The following is a 15,480-nucleotide window of genomic DNA, read 5'->3' on the forward strand; positions in this document are numbered from 1 at the left end:
CCACCAACCAATTAGATGCTTCCACGCATTCATGGAGAAACTGGCAACCCATGCATCATTTTTTTTTTGTTTGTTTTTTTACAGGAATCATAGTAACCCAGCCTCCCACCCAGTATGTTTGTCAAATCTGTGTGTGTGTGTGTGTGCGTGCGTGCGTGCGTGCGTGCGTGCGTGCGTGCGTGCGTGCGTGTGTGTGTGTTTGAATGTTAAGTTTAGTGGACAGAAATCTTGTGGCTTCTTCAATCCAACAACGGACTTGAGTTTCAGTGGGACTGAGTGTTTTCCCAGAGGAGACCTCCAGGCTGAGGTTTCACATGAAGCTGCTTTAGTTAGCATTTAGGATCCTGGTCTACCGCTTCAGTTCCTTGAAGGGGATTGAACAGTTTCTCTCTGCAGCAGCTGGGTCGCGGTCCAATGACAACCACAAAGTCCCAGAAACTCATCTGTCTTGGACAGCTCCAAAAGACAGGCATGTTTTATTGAAACAAACTGTACAGACACCCTTTGTTTATATTTGAACTGTGTGCCTTTTGTTCATAAAACTGTTTATTTATGTTAGTTTAATGTAACATTTAATAAAGAATCTAAAAGAAAAAAAAAACAGGTTATTTGTGCTTTCTTCAAATCATACAAATTGAGATTGTTTTCTTATAAAATGTACCCCAGTTTTTGCTCAACAGAAATCAGTGTTTCCTGGTGATACTTGCCAAACAAAAAACAAAAAAAAAAAAACCTAATCACAAGGCAAGGAGCAGAAAAATGTGAGACTCTCAGAAATGCAAAAGCAGCAAGACAAAAAGCTTTCTCATAGAAATCAAGTATATAATAAATATTTTATTGTAGAAGAATAAACTGTAATGAACTTTGTAAAAATGGCACATCGTGAGCACAGAGAGCATGATTCATTGCTGCACTACAAAATGTATCTTAACATGTTGTAGCACCCCAGTTAGGGCCCCTTCACACAGTGCGAATTTGGTCGAATTGCGCATGAATCAGGAATCGTATGCAATATGTATAAAATCAGAGCTGCTTCTTATGCCTCATACACCTGTCGCTACAACTATTTGCGCATAACAGCGGCTGAAAGACAGAGTGTGCGCTGTGAGAGCCCATCGAACCCTCTCGCGGCAGGTGTCGACCAAATTCCAGGTGACACGCACCAACATCTAACACCGCTCGCATGGCCCGTACAAAATGTGTGGCCATTCGCACTATTAACATGACAACAGTCAGCAGACGATGACTTTCAAGCTGGATGTGAAATTTGTCTAAGTGCCCCACAAGTGTGGCTTTGCAAACAGACAGTGACATGTTGGTGTGTGCACTAAACTGACAGGGGGTGTGGCCACTGGCCGGAGCAGCTGCAGAGATCTGTGGTTCTGGATGTCACGGCTGGGGAGCACATACAGTGTTTGGATGGACATGAACTAACAACTGCCCCCTGTGACGCGCGTGTCTGCTTGCTATCATCATGTGGACATACATAAAAAGATATATCGCTGTTGCAATGGGCTGCAGTGAGCACGCGCACACCGCGCACATTGACAAGCTACCCCAGGTGAAATGGACCATCAGATCATGACACGCAGTGTCTATCTGACCACATGAGCTCTGTTCCACATGATGCAGTGTCTGTCCTGCAGCGCATAGTCCACAACGTACGCGTGTCATGCAGGACACGCATGCAGGGCCGGCTGGACATGCCGCCAGCAGATGTGGACATGATAAGAGCGCCCTGCTTCTCATTCATGTCATTTCATGAATGAGAACATCTGTGACCATGGGCCATCTACAGAGGAACAGATGGATCATACTTGTATTGCTCGCTTGATAAGAGGGATTCAATAAAATGCAGTGTTTTTATGTGGTGTGTGGTTTTATTTTTTTAATACGTCCATGTCCTTGATATCAGGCATTTACCTGCACCTTTCACAGGGCAGCGATGGTAGCTCAGTGGTAAAGTTTCTGACTGGTAATCAGAGCTTTCGGAAAGTGCAGGTTTGAATCCCGTTGGTGGCATGTATTTTTTTATTTTCACAGCAGCTGTGTGATGTGCTTACACATCGCAACAGTTAGCACTAATTATTGGAACACAAAATTGGTTTGGTAAGCTCATTGACCATTGACCTCCTTACACAGGTGAATCCAATCATAAGAAAGGATATTTAAGGTGGCCATTTGCAAATGTTTCCCCTCTTTGCATCTCTTCTAATGAGTGGCAACATGGGACCCTCTAAACACCTCTCAAATGACCTGAAAACAAAGACTGTTCAATATCTTGAGCGGCTTGGGTGGGTAGGGAGAGTTCCCATGGGATAAAAAAAGCTTTTCAACCTACCATCCCTGGTTCTCAAGACCAGGCACCTAAGTGGCTCTACTCTACTCTTTTCTACTATCCTATTTTATTCTTCCTTTTTAAATATTTAGATATACCTTTATATACTAGCATAGTTCCACCTTAGAATATAATATATAAGATATACCTTACTGAATTTTCATGGTTTAGGGTAAGGATACAAAAAGCTATCTCAGAGATTTTAGCTGTCAGTTTCCACTGTGAGGAACATAGTGAGGAAATGGAAGCCCGCAGGCACAGTACTAGTTAAGGCCCGAAGTGGCAGGCCAAGAAAAACCTCAGATAAGCTGAAGCGAATGATGGTGAGAACAGTCATAATCAACCGACAGACCTGCTCCAAAGACCTACAACATGATCTTGCTGCAGATAGCTTCTCTGTGCATCGTTCAACTATACAGCACACTTTGCACAGAGTCGCTTGAGGTATGCTAAACCACATTTGGACAAGCCAGCTTCATTTTGGAATAGGGTGCTGTGGACTGATGAAACTAAAATTGAGTTATCTGGACATAACAAGGGGCGGTATGCATGGCTGAAAAAGAACACAGCATTCCAAGAAAAACAGTTGTGACCTACAGTAAAATTTGGAGGCGATGCCATCATGCTGGGAATCTTGTTAAAGTTGAGGGTCACATGGATTCCAGTTAATATCAGCAGATTCTTGAGATCAATGTTCATGAATCAGTGACAAAGTTGAAGTTGCGCCAGGGTTGGATCTTTAAACAAGACATCGAACATCTCTGGAGAGATCTGAAAATGGCTGTGCACCAATGCTCCCCATCCAACCTGACGGAGCTTGAGAGGTGTTGCAAAGATGAATGGGCAAAACTGCCCAAAGATAGGTGCACCAAGCTTGTGACATCATATTCAAGAAAACTTGAGGCTGTAATTGCTGCCAAAGGTGCATCAAAAAGCAAAGGGTGTGAATGCTTACGTGCACGTGATTTCTTAGTTTTTTTTATTTGTAATGAATTTGAAAAATAAAATAAATAAAAAATAAAAACTTTTTTCATGTTGTCATTATGGTAGTAGTGAGTAGAATTTTGAGGGGAAAAAATGAATTTACTCCATTTTGGAATAAGCCTGAAACATAACAAAATGTGGATAAAGTGAAGTGCTGTGAATACTTTCTGGATGCATGGTATCCTAGGCCAGCACAGAAGGCCTTGCTGGCCCTATTTTGATATATGAGATGGAAGAACATACGTGCATGTGAATTTTAAGAATGATGTATGCCTTGACTGTCCCCTCATGTCTCTCCGTCCCTGTGTCTGTGTCCTGGGGTAACCGTACTGTGTAGTAAGACTGCCATGCTGAGCTTTGCTTTTTCACAGATGAGATGGAAACAAGAAAGGGAGAGCGAGAGAAAGGAGTTCTTTTGCTCTGTTCGTGTCTCATTGTTAAGTTGTGGGCCCATCTGTGCTTCTCGTGTACATGCAGGATTGCACTGGCTGCCCTCTATTTGCTCCCATCTCTCTACCTCTATATCCCTCGCTTTCCCTCTTAATCTCTCTTACAGATTTTCATTCTCTTTCCACGCTTTCAATCTGTTTTCCCAATCTGCGTCTTCTCACTGGTTCCTAGCGGTTTAAAATCTATTTGCTGTCTCATCTGAACAATCCTCCTCTCTTCTTTTATATTCCCACTCTGTGTACCTATGAGTTGTGCAGCGGGTACTGGGTGGGTTTGTTTGCTTCACTGCCCTCCAAGAATTCGATGACTTTGTAGATGTGTCGGTTGCTGCCGTTAGCGGAGTAGCTGACGAAATGATGGACTTTAGGTTGATGAACAGGCTATGTGAGGGAACGATTTAGGCATGAGGAATGCGATATGTGGCCTCCATAATGTCAATGACATGTCTCCAAATTATTCACAACAGTCAAGATGAATGTGCTTGAGATGTTGGGTGCCCCTCCAGTCCCTCCATTTTTTTGGTCTTATGTTGCTCCTTGCAGTCAAGAGTGATGACAGAGACCATAAAGGTGTAGCAAAAGTCAAATTTTCTGTATATCACTGACTGTGTTGTGTATAATACTACTTAAAAGAGACATTTTAAAATATGATGGGATTTTGTGTTTAATGCCTTCAGAGTCCCATGATCCTGTGACTTTGCCTGAAAGACGTTTCATGCTTTAAAGAAAATTTAAATCTAAAATGGCTCATATTGGACTTTCGTGATGTTTGTCAAGGACATCCATATCTAATGTCCTGCCTGCACACTACACAGCATGGATATGTATTCAATCCCACCACTGCATCACTCCTGCATCTCGTCAGAGATGGGCATGGCAAGCAGCAACACTGTATAGCACTGTACTGAATACGCCTTGTGAAGATGTAAATGGTAGTAAATAAATAAGCAATAATAAGTGCATTGGATTCTATCCAATTTGGGGTGCTATACACTGTATAGGTCAAAAAAATTCAGACAAATATCACATATCTGCCAGTCTGACTGTTGTTGAAACATATAGATCAGGATTTCCTGTCATTCCAGCTTCCTTGTCAAGGTATCAGCAGTTTTTGGGGCACACACCCAAGCTGTTACAAGAGAACTAATCAAGCACCAGCCTCCAGTGCTAGAAAATGGAAATGCTAAAACTTGCACATAGGGAGGTAATGGTCTAGTAGTTAAGCATTTGGCTTGAGACACAAGATCCTCGGTTCAAATCCCGGCCTGACCAGAAAATCAGTAAGGGCCCTTGAGAAAGGTCCTTAATCCCTGAGTTGCTCCCGGTGTATAGTGGGCGCCTTATATGGCAGCACCCTCACATCGAGGTGAATGTGAGGCATTATTGTAAAGCGCTTTGAGCGTCTGATGCAGATGGAAAAGCACTATATAAATGCAGTCCATTTACAATTTACCATTTGCAGATGTTTGAAAGGTCAAATGAAGGTGGCTTAAAAAGTGAGCCCTGGTAAAAAAAAACACTTTTGGTCTGTATAGCTGGTTTTCCTATTCATGTCAGCTGCACAGAGGATGACTTTTTTTTAAATAACTCATCAGTTGAACATATTTGAATGGTAAATGGTAAATGGACTGCATTTATATAGCGCTTTTCCATCAGTATCAGACGCTCAAAGCGCTTTACAATTATGCCTCACATTCACCCCGATGTCAGGGTGCTGCCATACAAGGCGCTCACTACACACCGGGAGCAATAGGGGATTAAAGGCCTTGCCCAAGGGCCCTTAGTGATTTTCCAGTCAGGCGGGGATTTGAACCCATGATCTTCTGGACTCAAGCCCAACACCTTAACCACTAGACCATCACCTCCCCTATTTTTGAAGCCATAAAGTCATGAGAAATGAATTGCTTTGAGTGACAACTGTGAACCAGCGAGAGGGTCCAGACTCTAGGACCCCGCGAGCAGTGTCTGCTAGCTGCTGTGGACTTGATCATGTTTGCCCTTTTTCAGCATTTTATTACAAATATGTGAGAAAATATGACTTGCTGGGCATTTAATTGCACTAATGATCCATCTAAGAAGTCTGCGCTCCACTAATTAGCAGGTATCAGTAACTTGATGACATTAGGTCCATCTCATGGCATAACTGTTACTAAGGTAATATGCCAGTCATACTTTGTTATACCCACCCAAACCTCCCATTATGTAAACTACCACCCAGTCTGCAAAAATATGTGTTAATAACGTTTTTGGGAACTCCAAGATGGGGACGTGTTCAGACTTCTTTCATACTGTTCGGTCACACCAGTTTTGCCCACACAGCATCTCTTCCCATTTGTTGGTTGGATGGGAGTTAAAGGAAGCCAGGGACTGCCAAGTGCAGAACCAACCAACTGAAAAACTCCTTTGTCCCTCGGGCTCCTCACTCAGTGGGAGGAGGAGTAACAGGAAGACAGAGGACAGAAAGGAGAGGAACAGTAGTAGCCAGTCAGCCAGTATTGATCAGTAAAAAGTTAAAATCTCCCACACTAATTTGGTCTTTATATTTGTGTATTTCCATTCATATTTGCAAACTGTTTTTCTTTTTTACTTTCACTTTGATACTCTGTGTGCTTCTTACCCTGTGTGCTGCTCTACAATGTTGCTGGAACCTCAATTTCCCTGAGGAAGTCTTCACAAGGGATCAATGAAGTTCTGTCTAATCTAATCTATATATAGTCTCTGGCTCAAATTGTTTTCTGTTTGAAAACATCATAACGTCCTTGTGGTCCTTTAAAGATGCTTTGAAAAGAAACACTATAACATGACCCCTTGAAATTGTGAAACCAAATTACTTCTTGCAGACTACACAGATAACTGTTGCACTTTAGTCTCCAGAATGCCACCGGATCCATATGTTTATGTTCAACAGACAGGTACAGCTCACAAAACATTAAAGGTAAAATAAGTAATAACTTTTATTTTCATACTTTGATTTATTTAACTATAGTTCTTAATATTTTGTCTTCTGATTTTGCTCCCTTGCCAGAAATTGAAAGTGCTGTGAAACATTTGTGGCTGAGGAGTTTTGAAAACCAACTGTACATCACATGCTGCAATCTGCAGCAGCATTGATTTGATTCCTGCACAAGGTGATCTTTACTACACGTCTCTTCAACATTTCCTGTCTCACTTTCACTTTAAAAAAAAAAACCCTGCATAAAATCCATTTAAAAAATCATTGTATTACCCAAAGAGATGGGGTTAGAATTCACAGTTAAATATTTGCCTACCACATTTAACAAGAAATAATTCCACATGAGATAAAATATTAAAGCTCCAAACAATGATATTCAGTTGGATGTGTAATTATGTATATTACTCTAGACAGACGTGTGTGTGTGTGTGTGTGTGTGTGTGTGTGTGTGTGTGTGTGTGTGTGTGTGTGTGTGTGTGTGTGTGTGTGTGTGTGTGTGTGTGTGTGTGTGTGTGTGTGTGTACCTGAACACATAAATATGGAAAACATTCCATTTAACTTATTTTGTATGTAACAGAAAGGTTTGAAGAAACCTGAGAGTTAAAATCTCCCACACTAATTTGTTATACAGTCTTGCAGTGACTGTGAGCACATTACTATTATAAATATTTCATTCCACGTTTGACCCTCTGTGTCATATATATATATACTCAACAAAAATATAAACGCAACACTTTTGGTTTTGCTCCCATTTTGTATGAGATGAACTCAAAGATCTAAATCTTTTTCCACATACACAATATCACCATTTCTCTCAAATATTGTTCACAGACCAGTCTAAATCTGTGATAGTGAGCACTTCTCCTTTGCTGAGATAATCCATCCCACCTCACAGGTGTGCCATACCAAGATGCTGATTAGACACCATGATTAGTGCACAGGTGTGCCTTAGACTGCCCACAATAAAAGGCCACTCTGAAAGGTGCAGTTTTATCACACAGCACAATGCCACAGATGTCGCAAGATTTGAGGGAGTGTGCAGTTGGCATGCTGACAGCAGGAATGTCAACCAGAGCTGTTGCTCGTGTATTGAATGTTCATGTCTCTACCATAAGCTGTCTCCAAAGGCGTTTCAGAGAATTTGGCAGTACATCCAACCAGCCTCACAACCGCAGACCACGTGTAACCACACCAGCCCAGGACCTCCACATCCAGCATGTTCACCTCCAAGATCGTCTGAGACCAGCCACTCGGACAGCTGCTGAAACAATCGGTTTGCATAACCAAAGAATTTCTGCACAAACTGTCAGAAACTGTCTCAGGGAAGCTCATCTGCATGCTCGTCGTCCTCATCGGGGTCTCGACCTGACTCCAGTTCGTCGTCGTAACCGACTTGAGTGGGCAAATGCTCACATTCGCTGGCGTTTGGCACGTTGGAGAGGTGTTCTCTTCACGGATGATGCGAAGGAGATGTGTTGCACTGCATGAGGCAAATGGTGGTCACACCTGATACTGACTGGTATCCCCCCCCAATAAAACAAAACTGCACCTTTCAGAGTGGCCTTTTATTGTGGGCAGTCTAAGGCACACCTGTGCACTAATCATGGTGTCTAATCAGCATCTTGATATGGCACACCTGTGAGGTGGGATGGATTATCTCAGCAAAGGAGAAGTGCTCACTATCACAGATTTCGACTGGTTTGTGAACAATATTTGAGGGAAATGGTGATATTGTGTATGTGGAAAAAGATTTAGATCTTTGAGTTCATCTCATACAAAATGGGAGCAAAACCAAAAGTGTTGCGTTTATATTTTTGTTGAGTATATATATATATATATATATATATATATATATATATATATATATATATATATATATATGGGGGGGCGATGGGGGGTAGGAAGGGGGGCATGCTTCAGTCCTGTGAAACAGTTTATTGTCTTTGTGAGTTGAGATAAGAAAAGAGACAAATGATCACCAAGACCTGAAGACATTCCTCTGGAGGAAAAACAGCAGGGCAATTTGTCCTTCAGGCTGATAAGCCTGTCGTGTTGTGGTTTGAGCCATGAAAAACACTTTTTACAGCTTCACTTGAACAGCCAAAACCCAATTATGAATTAAGAATATTCCCAATTATGAATTAAGAATATTCCCTGGCCTCTAAAATCTTCATCTTCATCTGCAAGGCAGGCATCTGCTCCAAGATGTCATCTAATTTGCGTCTGAGTTCAAGAGTCATCGCAGTCTGAGAATGCATTGCCTTGCCCAACTCGTTAATCATGACAGACAAGCAAGGGGCCATGGTTCTTGATGCCACCATCTTGCCACTTTTCTCGTAGATCAGGGCAGCACATAAGCCAGAAAGTACCAGCCCCGCTACCATAAGACTAAATATGAATAAATCCTCGACGTCCTCCACAGAGAATGGCGCCAAGCATGCCACACGCCATGACCCCCAGGAGTCAAGAACATAGCCCGCAGGATACATTCCATCTGGGCAGGTAGGATCCCCCGGTCCTGACCTTCTTGTAGAAAAGATGGTGTCAATAGCGTTTAGAGACCAGCTGATCAATTCCATGGTTTCATTTCATTTCATTTATTATACAGGAAAAAGGTTAAAAGCACAATTGCACATTACCCCAGGCCTGACTCAGTTAAAACTGTTTTACAGCAGGTTCCTGTTTTACACGTAAACCTACACACAAACAATCATTTCATTCAATCATGTGGACAATAAACCTAACATGTACAGCACACATTCATAAAATCATAAATACATAAATAAAAAGATAAAAAGATCAGACAAGTAAGAAAGGTAGATCAGTGGTTACACGAATAACTATTCAATAAATCATCTCTGTAAGTTTTTTTAAATACTATCTCTGAGCTGATAGTTCTAGTGCCCAGAGGGATATCATTCCACACCTTAGTATAGATGTAGAAGAATGATCTTTGTCCATAAGTGTTTTTATAAGATGAAGTCAAGAAGGTTAATCCAATAGTATAGTCCAATAGATCCAGAATCCAATATAATTTGAGGAATTCACAGTCTGGTGAAGTAGGGACTTGAAGGTTAAAGGCAGAGAATAGAGATAAGGGAGAGTGGAGGAGATGCGACCACCCTCGTCAGAGTCCCAAGCTGAAATTTTAAAAATATTTTATGGTTTATAATGTTGTTACAAACAACACAAGAGAAATATTACCTCAGTAATTAAATGAATAGGTTTGCAAGTTCTATACAGAGAGTTTCATATAGCTTTTTGTTGTTGTTGTATTTGTTTTTTATATTTGTGATGGCCGCACTCACTTTCTTCCAGTTTCCGTATTTTCAGTGGGGGAAACAGCGCTCCTTGTGATATGTTTCTGTAACAACAATAAACAGCTAACAAGGACAACTTTATAATGTATGATGATAAAACATACTCAACCATAGCCAGAATCAAGCATCTGCCCAATCTGCTGTCTCTATTGTGTTAGATTTTGAGTGACAAATCAGCAAAAATAATCCTCTCCTTCCACTTTCCTGAAAGAGCGTTGCGGTGACATCACGGCACCTCTCTAAAAAGTTGAGAGATTTTCAACTTAAAAGCCCTTTTTCTTCTTTCTGACATTGGCTGCCTGCAGCTGCATTGAAGTCATGGGTTCGATTCCCATCTGCAGCCTTTTCTGTGTAGAGTTTGCGTGGGTTTCCTCCCACATTTAAAGACATGCATGTTAGGTGAATTGGAAACTTTATAATTGTCCAGGTCTCCCTTGCAAAAGAGAGCTTGATCTCCATGGAACTAACCTGGTTAAATAAAGGTTAAATTATATATATATATATATATATATATATATATATATATATATATATATATATATATATATATATATATATATATATATATATATATATATATATATATATATGAACAACTGAAAAAAGACAGTGGCACCCCGGAACAACAAAAATGCAATATGAACATGGCAAATAAGTGCCCGTTCTGCCTTGGCTAGCTTACCAGAGAGGCAAGAGTTTAAAAGCCTAGGCCTGTATCCGATAGATAGATAGATAGATAGATAGATAGATAGATAGATAGATAGATAGATAGATAGATAGATAGATAGATAGATAGATAGATAGATAGATAGATAGATAGATAGATAGATAGATAGATAGATAGATAGATAGATAGATAGATAGATAGAGAGAGAGAGAGAGAGAGAGAGAGAGAGAGAGAGAGAGATGGTCTTGTGGTTAAAGCGTTGGGCTTGAGACCAGAGAATCCTCGGTTCGAATCACAGCCTAACCGGAAAATCACTGTGGGCCCTTGGGCAAGGTCCATAATCCCCTTAGTGCTCCCGGTGTGCAATGAGTACCTTGTATGGCAGCACCCTCACATCGGGGTGAATGTGAGGCATTATTGTAAAACGCTTTGAGCGTCTGATGCAGATGGAAAAGCGCTATATAAATGCAGTCCATTTACCATTTAGTTTTAAAAATGAAAACATTAAGATACAAATTACCTACCACCAATGATTGTTTTAACATGACTAAGATCAGGGAAAAAAGTGAAACTATCCTTTAAAAATGGTCTGTGGGGTTCATCATTTTAAGGACCACCTTTGGGAGCCACACCATATTCATAATTTGTCCATAGGCAGATGTCTGTACAGAGGAAAGTACATGTGAGCATGTCTATTTTTACAGTCATATTAGGAATGTTTAAGCTTTGGCCCATATTAACCCAATATCACATTACTCTTCTTTCACACAGAAAACACATGAACCTGCACGCACATTGTGAGTGCACTCAGACACACAGCCACCAGATATGCAGACTCACACGCATTTCCTGCATTAAGCCTGAATTCATATTGCTCCAACCATGCCCAGCTGCAACCAATGAACATTCCACTTATTGGGTTTTCTCCCTCCCACTTCATCATTTCAAAATTCAGCTCTCCATTTTGACTGGAGCCTGTGGCCAAACATGGGCAGGCTAGTGTCATGAACTTTGTACGACCTTCCAAAGCAGTATAGAGAAATTGACCTTTAGGACTCTGCCAGAGGCTCAGCTTCAGACACTGTTTTAGTGTGACAGTGTAGAGAAAGAAGCATGATGTGCACATACATGCACAAATTGTCATCTGTACATGCACATGAGCACTTCAGCCAGAGACTCCATGGCCACTTAAGAAATACTTTTTTCTGTTTTTGCAGTGATTTCTTTCCCCTTTTTTTATTGCTTTGGAAAGGTTCTTCTGAATTGTCAGTGTTTTACAGAAGTGCTTTTTAAACTCACTTTAAAGGTTTTCTCACAGCTTAGGTGAATAATTCATAACTGTTTCCTATGTTTATCTGTTTTAGAGGTCATGCCCGGTTGAAGGCGTCGCTGATATAAGCACAAAGTTTGGAAGATGAAACTGCAATTTTTTAAATTTATTTTTCTAGAAAACTTTACTTACCAAAGTGTAGTTTGCAGGTAATGTCACGCTACAAATGTCCACAGACCAATGAACAACAGATAAATGAAGAGTCTATAGTTAGGTGTTTTTTTTGTTGTTGTTGTCACTGCTATCACTGGGTTTTTTTGTCCTCTACCTGCAGTGTTTTTTTTTTTTTGTTTTTTTTTTGCAGTTTATGTTGATTGTCGGAGATTATTTGATTTGCTTGATCAGCTGCTCTCTGGGACATAATGAGTATTTGTGGGCTCCCCAACAAATTGCTGAACGTCATAGCCAGCTGATTTTCCTTTTAATTGTAAACCAAATTATGTATTAACTCAGAACAATTAAACTACATGAAATTTATGAAGACTGAAAAGACTGTTACATCCATCCATCCATTTTCTTCCGCTTTATCCGGAGTCGGGTCGCGGGGGCAGCAGCTCAAGCAAAGCCGCCCAGACCTCCCGATCCACACACACCTCCCCCAGCTCCTCCAGGGGAACCCCAAGACGTTCCCAAGCCAGCCGAGAGATGTAGTCCCTCCAGCGTGTCCTGGGTCTTCCCCGGGGCCTCCTCCCAATGGGACGTGCCCGGAACACCTCTCCAGCGAGGCGTCCAGGGGGTATCCGGAAAAGATGCCCGAGCCACCTCAACAGACTCCTTTCAACGTGGAGGAGCAGCGGCTCAACTCCAAGCTCCTCCCGAGTGACCGAGCTCCTCACCCCATCTCTAAGGGAGCGCCCAGCCACCCTGCGAAGGAAACTCATCTTGGCCGCTTGTACTCGTGATCTCGTTCTTTCGGTCATGAGCCAAATCTCATGACCATAGGTGAGGATCGGAACATAGATCGATCGGTAAATCGAGAGCTCTGCCCCCCTACTCAGCTCTCTCTTCACCACGAAGTTGAAAGAGTCACAGCGTGTCAGTCATTCATTCATGTCAGTGTTTAACACAGACATCAGTCAACTCTTCAACAGTCTGCACACAATGAAAATAAATCCCATAATCCATGAAAACAAAAACATAATAAAATAAAATAATGTTAAATTACTCTGTTTTGCCTCCGTGTGGACAAGAGACACCATGCGACAATGTATGCGTGCTCCATGACTTGCTCATCAATATTTAAGTGTTCCACCTGCCCAGTGGTGGGCACAGCTAACCAAAAAGTTAGCTTCGATAACCATTAATCCGATAACTGAAAAGTTATCTTTTATGATGCTAAACCTGTTGTGTGTTGGGGGGTTCTTTTCTTTTCTTTGCTCTCCAGGTGGCATGAGAACTGATTTGTCTGTGGAGAAGGTGCTGGCTGAAGAATCCTTCACCCTCATCAACATCATGTGCAGCACCTGTGAATGGTGCTCACATGCAACCTTAAAGACTTTCAGCTGAAGCAGATAATTGGATGGCGTTCTGCATTTAAGTCATGTGTGATTCAAGCAGAACTGCTGGGAACTCGACCTTGTGATGTTCGTTTGTGAGACGCTGAGGACCGCGCCTGGGTTTGACACATCGAGCCCGTGAAGCAAGGAAGGGTGAGGGACACATGCTGTCAGCACACATCAAAGGTGATTAAGTGTTTGACTAATTGTTGATAGTAACTTGGTATTTTGTTACGCAGTATACTTGAATTGTGATGAGGATTGTGCAGCTCGCTTCTCACTGCTGTGGCATGCGGACAAGTGGTCCTCCACCTGTTGTGAGAAGCTGCTTATTTGCATAAAGCTTAAAATACAGACCTGTATGTGTTGCTGATAGTGTGTGTCTTTTGAAGGATATGTATTAGTTGTAACTGCTAACTTACCTCACCTCTTCTATGCTTCGCAGAGAGTCGGTTTGTCGTGTCCACCTGGGGGGTGTTTGGCGGTGGTAGTGGGTCCAGGAGCGCCGGGCTTCGATCCTTTTGGGCGCTGGAGAGCGTGCCAGCCTTCACTCCACCAGAAGGATGCTATTTTGGTTTTTTTTACACTTTTTATGCACCAGTGGGTAAATAAATATATTGTTTTTGGAACCGCTTTTCTGGTTATTTGTAGTGCTGGGTTCCGTCTGACGCAGGTCCGCTCCTCAACCCGCTTCGACACATAACAAAACCGATAAACTGCTAAAAAAATTCATCTTTATTACAGATAACGATATCTTTTAGTATTGATTCAGATGCCACATCAGATTACACTGTCGGCTTCTGATAAACCAGTTTCACTTTAAGAGCCACAGGGGCTGCTGGGTAAATTCAAGGATCACAAACACATAAGAACGCACAAAAAATTAATGAATAAAAAATAAAACCCCAAACACTGTCATCGTCTTTCAAAAGCAATAAAACACAATATTAGAAGTCACAGTTTATCTCGGTACCGTCATTTACGAACTAAAATTTGCTGCTTTTTTCACATGCTTTGAAGCCTGTGGCTTAAACAACCAAAATACATCCATTAATGCATTGATTGGCACAGCAAAATACACGTAGTAAATATAAATTCTTACCTGTTAGTTTGAGTGGGATTCATCTGAATAAATAATCCACATAAAGCATCCATTTTGTTCTTGTGTCGAGTGGACAACTCACTGTAACATCCAAAGTGAAACTGAACTACACTACCCACAGTGCTTCCTGCGTCGACTGGCCAATCACATTTTGCGCTTAATGATGATGTCATCAGCAAGCAGCAGGCAGCTAGTCTGCTAGAAACACAACAGACAAACTAAAATGTTTGATTTTAGGGTTTACAAATGTTTTTGACTGTTAAACTTTGCACTCTTTACCAGCAAAAAAAAAAAAAAAAATGTTATTGGACTGAAAGTTATCGGAACTAAATTTATCTGAAGATAATTGGTCCGATGATGGTTTTAAAACTTATCTGAAGAGCTAATAAAAAACATTAGTTTCAATAATTATCTGTTATTAGATTAGCTGAATTGTGCCCTCCACTGCACCTGCCAAACAAAATGGTTCTGCTGGTGGTTGAAACACAAACCAAACCAGACTTAACTGTTCCAACACGTATCATACCATGCAGTACCAACCCAGACCACTCAGTGGAAACGGGGCTGTCAGCATATGCTGGCTAAATCGTCATGGTGTGACAGCTGCGTAACTTATTAGACATATGCCCGCGTATGCCAGCATCTATACTACGGTGGGCATATACTGGATAAATCATCAAGGTGTGACAGGGTGCTTACCTACAACTTATGTCCCGCATATGTGGAACGTATGAGACATACACTGGCATGCCTCAAAAATATTGTGCATGCTCCAAATTTTTCGAGGTACTTCGCATATTATGATGTCCCTTAGCAAAAAGACGTTTATTCAAGTGCACTA

Source organism: Thalassophryne amazonica, chromosome 4 (genome assembly GCF_902500255.1).
Source record: "Thalassophryne amazonica chromosome 4, fThaAma1.1, whole genome shotgun sequence".
Taxonomy (NCBI): Eukaryota; Metazoa; Chordata; class Actinopteri; order Batrachoidiformes; family Batrachoididae; genus Thalassophryne; species Thalassophryne amazonica.